This window comes from Apium graveolens, chromosome 11 (assembly GCF_009905375.1).
Source record: "Apium graveolens cultivar Ventura chromosome 11, ASM990537v1, whole genome shotgun sequence".
Lineage (NCBI taxonomy): Eukaryota > Viridiplantae > Streptophyta > Magnoliopsida > Apiales > Apiaceae > Apium > Apium graveolens.
Genome location: NC_133657.1, coordinates 118,695,298 through 118,702,848, shown reverse-complemented (window position 1 = coordinate 118,702,848; position 7,551 = coordinate 118,695,298).

Sequence of the window (7,551 nt, the reverse complement as noted above, 5' to 3'; positions counted from 1 at the left end):
TCGTTGCCAACATAATAATAACCTATAGGGTCACGCATTAAGAATGCTTGAAGGATTATTTAATTTAAATTGGATTTAAATTATATTAAAGTAATTCAAATTATTTATAATATTAATTAAGTATGACTTAATTAATTAGATAAATATTGATATTCGAATTTACTAATGACTTCAGGTCTAAGGACCATTACATTATTATCACTGTGAGAATTACTTATGACACAACAGATATGTAGAATCTCACATTGGGTCTGTCCAACACCATGTACATATACATCTTCCTATGTTCTTGACTTCAGTATCACTATACCTATGATCAATAAGTTGTGATCATCAGTCAACAAACACACCAGTCTTAATGCATTATTATTGTCCCGTAATAATAATACTTGACTAGGAACCTTTAGGAATATTGATACTATTCTCATAATCTCATTTCTAAGACACGTACTTAGAGATATAGAATTGCATATCATATTCCAAGGACATTTATTAATCTAACATTTATATCGTAGTAAATTAAGAATTAATAAATTATAAAGAGAATAATCAATAGAACATAAACATTAATAATCCTAATGTCTTAAACTAAAACATCATAATGTTGTCTCTAGGGCACAAACACTAACAATCTCCCACTTGCACTAGAGCCAATCACCCATGTATCTAATACTCATGGAACTAGTATGACCATCGTACTTCTGCTGTGACAAAGACTTAGTCAGTGGGTCTGCAACACTATCATTACTATGCACTTTACATTTATATCTCCTTAATCATTAATCTCATTAATAAGGCGATATTGCCTAAGGACATGCCTAAACAGTCTCTATGGTTGTCTCAAAAAAATATCAATAAATTCGACTTCCATAGAATCATCAATGTTCTTGCTGTGAACTATTCAAGATAACATCAATTATATTTAGACAAAACACAAAACATACATAAACTCGTAATCATCCTTGTCTGTCCAAAAATTAGGTTCAGAAACTAGTATCAGTGTAACCCTTTACAACCAGTTCCATATCTTCTCCATACACTAAAAATAAATCTTTAGTCCTCTTTAAGTACTTAAGAATATTCTTGAAAACTATCAAGTGACCCTCACCTGGATTAGACTGGTATCTGATCGTCATGCTGAAAACATACAAAACATCAGGATAAATACATATCATTATACATATTATAGATCCAATTGCCGATGCATCTGGAACTTTCTCAAACGGCCCTTATCATCTAATAATTTAGGGGGCAATTATCTTTTGAGATCACTATCCCATGAGACATCGAAACATATCATTTCTTTGTCTCTTGCATCATAAAATGATGTAATACTTTATCAATGTATGTACTCCAATTAGGTAGATTAATCTTTTTAATATATCTCTATAGATCTTGATCCCTAATATATAGGTAGCATCGCCTAAGTCTTTCACCGAGAAACTATTTCTCAACCAAGTCTTAACAGCCTGTAGAGAAGGTATGACATTCCTTATTTGTTATATGTCATCTACATATAATACTAGGAATATCACATGACTCCCACTAAGCTTCTTGTAAACACATGGTTTATTTTCATTTTAAATAAAGCCAAACTCTTTGATCGGTTCATCAAAATGAATATTCATTCTCCTTAAGGCTTGCTTCAATCTATAAATAGATAGAAGGAACTTACAAACTATCTTAGCAAACTTTGGATCGACAAAACCCTCAGGTTGTATCATATATACACCATCTTCAAGGCTCCCATATAAGAAAGCAGTTTTGACATCCATTTTCCAAATCTCATAGTCAAAGTAAGCAACTATTGCTAACAAAATCCTGATGGAGTTGACCATAATAATCGATGAAAAAGTGTTATTTCTAGAGAACTAACAATGAGATTTACAGAAGGGGGGTTGAATGTAAATCTCAAAACTTTTTCAAGTTTTGAGCAGTTTATAAAGACTGTGTGTTCAAGATGAACAAGTGTGTGAATTGCTTTAAGCTGATACAGACAGATATATATTCAAACACAAATGTAAAGAACACAATAAACCTTTAAAAACTTTTCTGGTGGATTTGTTGTTCCACCAGAGATGGTATTTCAGAAATTATGTGATCTAAGAATTTGATCACAGCTGCATCCTAGTACAAACTAGATAATTTCTCTCTCAAGATTTTTCTAAACAGCTCTGGAAAAATTCTTATCTAATTACTAGCTACTACTTGGTTTATATATTACCAAGTTTACAAGTGAAGACAAGGATATATAAAATAATAAAGTAAGATCTCCACTTGTTTCTTCTCCAGTTCACTCCAGTACTTTGTTGACTTAATGTCTCTTTATACTAGAGTAGAACGGCTGCTTTTTCTGATGTTCCTGAAATTAGGCTGCCACATTTCAGTTATCTCTGTTCACCCACGTGCCTCTGTTTGTAGGTACAACTACCACTTATCAACGGTTAATCAACAGAACATCCGTTGAAGCTTTCATCCGTTGATGCACTCATCCGTTGAAGGATGTTATCCGTTGAAGCTTTAGAGACATCCGTTGAAGCTTAGCTTCTCATCCGTTGAAGGTCTTTAAGTCATCCGTTGATACCACTTCATTTATACAAAATTACAAGGCATGAAATATTTACAATTGGCCTTCCTATCTGCATATCTTCTAGTAGTCAACATGACTCATAGTTTCTCTCAACTTCTAAGAATTACATCTTAAATACAGAGACTGAAATATGCTACAACACTAGACTTATTTCTAAGTAAAGCTACACCATCAACGGATAGCCAAAGTGGTCTTATCCGTTGAGGCTACAGACACTGAATTTCTACTTAAGTGTTTTGTTAAACATATCATCAAACTAATGCACATATATTCCTAACAATCTCCCCCTATTTATGTCTATAAGAATTGTAGGCATAAATTTAGGGTTAACTTGATGATAACAAAACACTTAACAGATATATGAATTGAAACTAAGTAGAAATTTGAAAATGCTGCAAAAATGTATGTACTAGGAGGAAATTGAAGATTTACAGTATTTCCAAGGATACTCCTTTAGCCTGAGCAAATCATCTCTTTCTTCTTTGTTTCCTGGTTTTCTTTCCTAGCCCTTTGTCATTTTCCTCAATTTGGAGTTGGAGTTGTCTGAAGAATTCAGCTTCATCTTCAACACTGATATCCAACTTAGATTGCATTTCCTTGAGAGTTTCATTGCTGGCAATCTTGAGTTGGTCTTCAAGTCTGAAAAATCTTCTGACTCCTTTATCATCTCTAAATTCCATCAACCAGTGAGGTGATTTGTGAATTGTAATTCCCCTTTCTTGAATGAGTAAAGTCCTGGGTAAAGCATTGGGCTCCCTCCAAGTTTTCCTTATATTGGCAATCTTGTTGAGAATTTCAGTCTTGGCAGCTCTGGTAAAGCCAGAATCCTTTTGTATAGCTGAAAAGACTCTAATCAAGGTAGAGTAGCCTTCATTCAGAATCCTGTGGAGAGGCCATGTTCTTTCCCCAGCTCCTTTGTATCTGAACATTAATCTCTCTGGTAGCTGTCTGTAAGCAGCTATTCCTCTTACATCCTCCAGCTCATCCAGATAGAGTTCAATGTCTGAAATTTCTTTTATGTCACAGATGTGAACATAATCATCTTTAGAAATGGATGGCTTAGGCTTAGGCTTTTGTTTTTGAGTGAATTTCTTAGAGGTTATGGGAGGTGTAGATTTGGGTTTTCTTTTCTGTTTCTTTGGTAGTGGAAGAGTGGTTAAAAAGGTAGGCAATTTGATGGTGTCCCAATCAATAGGTTCCTCTTTTGGAATGATTGGTTCACCATGGATGTTTATAGTGGGATTAGCAATAAGAGGTTCAGGTATGGAAGGTAGTGGTTTAGATATAGATTTGGTTACTTCAGTATTATCTTCACTCCTTCTATGTGCCTTGGCCTTTCTTCTGTTTCCCTTCTGCCATTCCTCTCTTTCTTCCATACTCTCACCAAATATACTCCCAAAAACCTCATCTAGGTTTGCAATCTTGTCTTCACCCCTGACTTCAATTCCTTTCTCTTCTTCAACTTGACTTGACTTTAGCTGTTGTTCAAGCTTTGCTTGTGCTCTTTTGTCAGCCTTTAGTTGCTTGACTTCTTCCTTCTTGGCTATTGAGAATTTGGGATGTCCTTGCATCACACATATGCTCTTTCCCTCTCTAGAGATAATAGCCCTATTTCTCCTTACAGCCTCATCCATGGTCTCTTTGAGATAAGCAATACTCCTACCTAAAAGCTTGTTCTCATCAGCTTTTGGAGGAGGAAAGTCCACTTCTTTTAAAGGATTCTTTGTAGAGTCCTTATTGGATCTTTTATTGGGCTTGAGAATTATAGCTTGTAGTTCTTTGGAAGAAGCTTCTCCATCCTTATGTCTCCCTACTGGCTTGAGCTCCATGTTGATTGGTTCAATCTTTGTGCTATATTTCACAGATGTTGATTTATCTTGTGTAGAGCCAAACAACAGTTGCAACCTTTCATCAATTCTCCTCCTTTGCTCTTTTACTTGAATTTCAGCTGCTGCTAGCTGAATCAAATCAATTCCATCAGGCTTTCCTTTGATTTGAATGATTGGAGAAGTAGTGATGGCAGGAACTAGCACTTTAGATATTTTGATTTTTGTAGATGGCTCTCCTTCCCCTTCCCTTTTACTCTCCCCCTTTTTGTTATCATCAAGGAGAGGGGTCAAGCCTTGTGCTTTTGCTAGCTGCATTAGGATACTGGTTTGAGATTGTTGGTTGTGAAGAATGGTGGCCACAGAATCTTCAATAACTTGAACTCTGTCTTCCAACTTGGCCAGCCTTTTCTCAGTAACTGATTCCTTTTTCAATCTCAAAACCAAGTCCTGCAATGTACCATAGGGCATGACTGAATCCAATTTTTCAGAACTGTAGGATTTCAAGTCAGCAATATCCTTCCTGAGATCATCCATACTCAGATTCTGCTTTACTTGTTGCAACTTCAAGAGATGCAGTGAGTCCAGGTGAGCTTGAAGGATAGCCTTGATACTTGCATGTGAAGTGTTCTGAATGGCCTGTTGAATAGTGTTGATTTGTTTGACTAAGGAGACATTGAATTCCCCTGATCTATACTCCTTTGTCAAAGCCCATTCAGGTAGATTTGGAATTGAACTAGGGCCTTCATCTCCCCCTAAGTTCATGCTTCCATCAAAAGAAACAGAGTCATCATCATCAGAATTTACTCCAAATTCCTCAGATGGCTCACCAGCTGTAGAAGGCATCTTTTTAATAGTAGCTTTATCCCTTTGAAGAGATTCTGTTGTGTGTACTAGATGTAGTGTCTTTTCTGCCTCCTCATTGCCCTGAGCAGCCAACATTTGATAGGCTGACACAGGATGAGTAAAAGTGTCAGCATCCAAGGAAATGTTATCAATTACAGCTTTGTAATGTTGCTGAAATTGTCTTTCCTTTTCAGCATCATCCACAATCATTGACTCACTAGCAATGGCTGGTTCCACCCTTATATCTACTGTACCTGCCTTTCTCTCTTTTTCTCTATTTTCTTGCATCAGGGGCTCCCCCTGGCTCACACAACTCACTCCCTCACCTTCACCTACTAAGGTGGTACTCCTCTCACTTACTTTTGCCATGCTGGAAGAAATAGCATGCATTTTTGAGCTCTCAATCTCTCCTTTTTCCTGGGAGTAACCCAGCCTCTCACTCAAATTTTCACACCCTTCCCTCAATCCTAAGAGTGATTGCACAGTATTCATGTCTTCTACACTTGGAATTGATTCAGTTATGTGTGGAGAGACTATCAACGGATGTGGAATATCCGTTGAAGGTGAAACTGATGTTATCAACGGATAACTGCTGTTAAGCTTATCCGTTGAAGAGCAACCACTTGTCAACGGATGAGTGATATCCGTTGAAGAAGGGAAAGAAGTTGAAATTGAAAGTGATATAACTGTTGAATCTGTGTAGATTGATTTGAGATGTGGTGACACAGATCCTTCAATTATATCTGAAAGAATTTGCGGGTGATCCAACAAATCATCTAAGAGATGATGATCACCTGTATTTGAGTGGGGCTCCTCCCTGAGTTGTAAAGAGGGAGAATCAGGAATTGATGGGAATAACATATCCACATCCAGAGATGGTGATGAAGTGTTTGGTGATTGATGTGTGATTATGGTGAGAGAATGGGGCTGTGACTCCACATTTATTGGAGCCACATCAACCTGAGTTTGAGAAGGCATAGATACAGATGGATGTATCTGTGCAGTGTGTGCACCCTGTGTAGAAGATTGGGTTCTAGCCTTCTTTCTTCTAATAAAAGCTTTTGTTGGTGAGTGTTTGGCTTTAGTGTCCCTCCCTCGTTTGTTCTGTGTTCCTGGTTGGGAACTATTTTCAATAGTAACATCCTTTTGGGAGGATGCATCTAGGGATGTGCTAGATACCTTTTCAACCACCACAGCTTTTTGAGAAACTGTGGCTTGGCTAGCTTGGGAAGCACTTAACTCTCCTTCCTTATCCTGGGGGTTTCTTTGATGTTCACCCCTCCCCTCACCACTCACACCCTGTTCACTCCCCTCAGGGTTAATGGTTGGTGTTACAACTGTTGTCTTTTGAGAAACAACAGAGGTGGTTTTCTTTGTCTTTGATTTTGAAAGTTTAGTTTTGGTGACCTTGGTAGAAATCTGTTGGGGCATTGTCACAGATTTCATGGCCACACTAGAAGATAAAGAAATAGAGGGGTTGGAAGAAGTAGGAGTTGTAGAAGCAATTACCTCACCTACCTGAGGTGCATTCATGATTGGTAAATATACCAATGGCACACTGCTGTTGAGATCCATTCTCAATAAATCTGCAAGAACTCTTTTCTCTTGTGCCCAACACTTGAGTTTATTATTCTCATTGATTATGACCAAACCTTCAGCAACATGGTTAGCCAATAACATAAAGAATCTAGCATAATAGATGTTATTAGGTCTATTAGCTTTGTTACCTAATCTAGTACCCAATTCTAGCATCACATAGTTGCTAAAGTTAAAATACCTATCAGAAACAAGCATATAGAGCATATTAACAAGAGATGAAGTTATGACATCAAAATTACTAATTTTCCCAGAGAAAACCTTTATAAAGGCATCCCCAAGAAAACTCCATTCTATCCTAAGGCCTTTTCTTCTAATACTCCCTAAACTAGCAGAGTTAAGAGAATAACCTATGGAATCTAACATGCTGGATACATCATTATCAGTGTGTGGTGTCATGGCATTGTTCTCAGGTAATTTAAGACATGCTTGTAAATCATCACAGTTAATACAGTGATTTTTACCTTTGAGAGTGAAGGAGATAGTCATATCTATGGAGTTGAACTCAGCAGTTGTCCAAATCTCCTCAACTACTTCACAGTAAATCGTTGGGGCTTCCAGCATTGCATAGCTAAGTTTACAGTTTTTGATGAAGTCCATCATTTTGTGATAGTCTGAATGGGCTTCATTCTTCTCTACCAAAGCTATGAAATTGTTTTTCTCATAGATGAACCCAGATTGAGACATAATTTT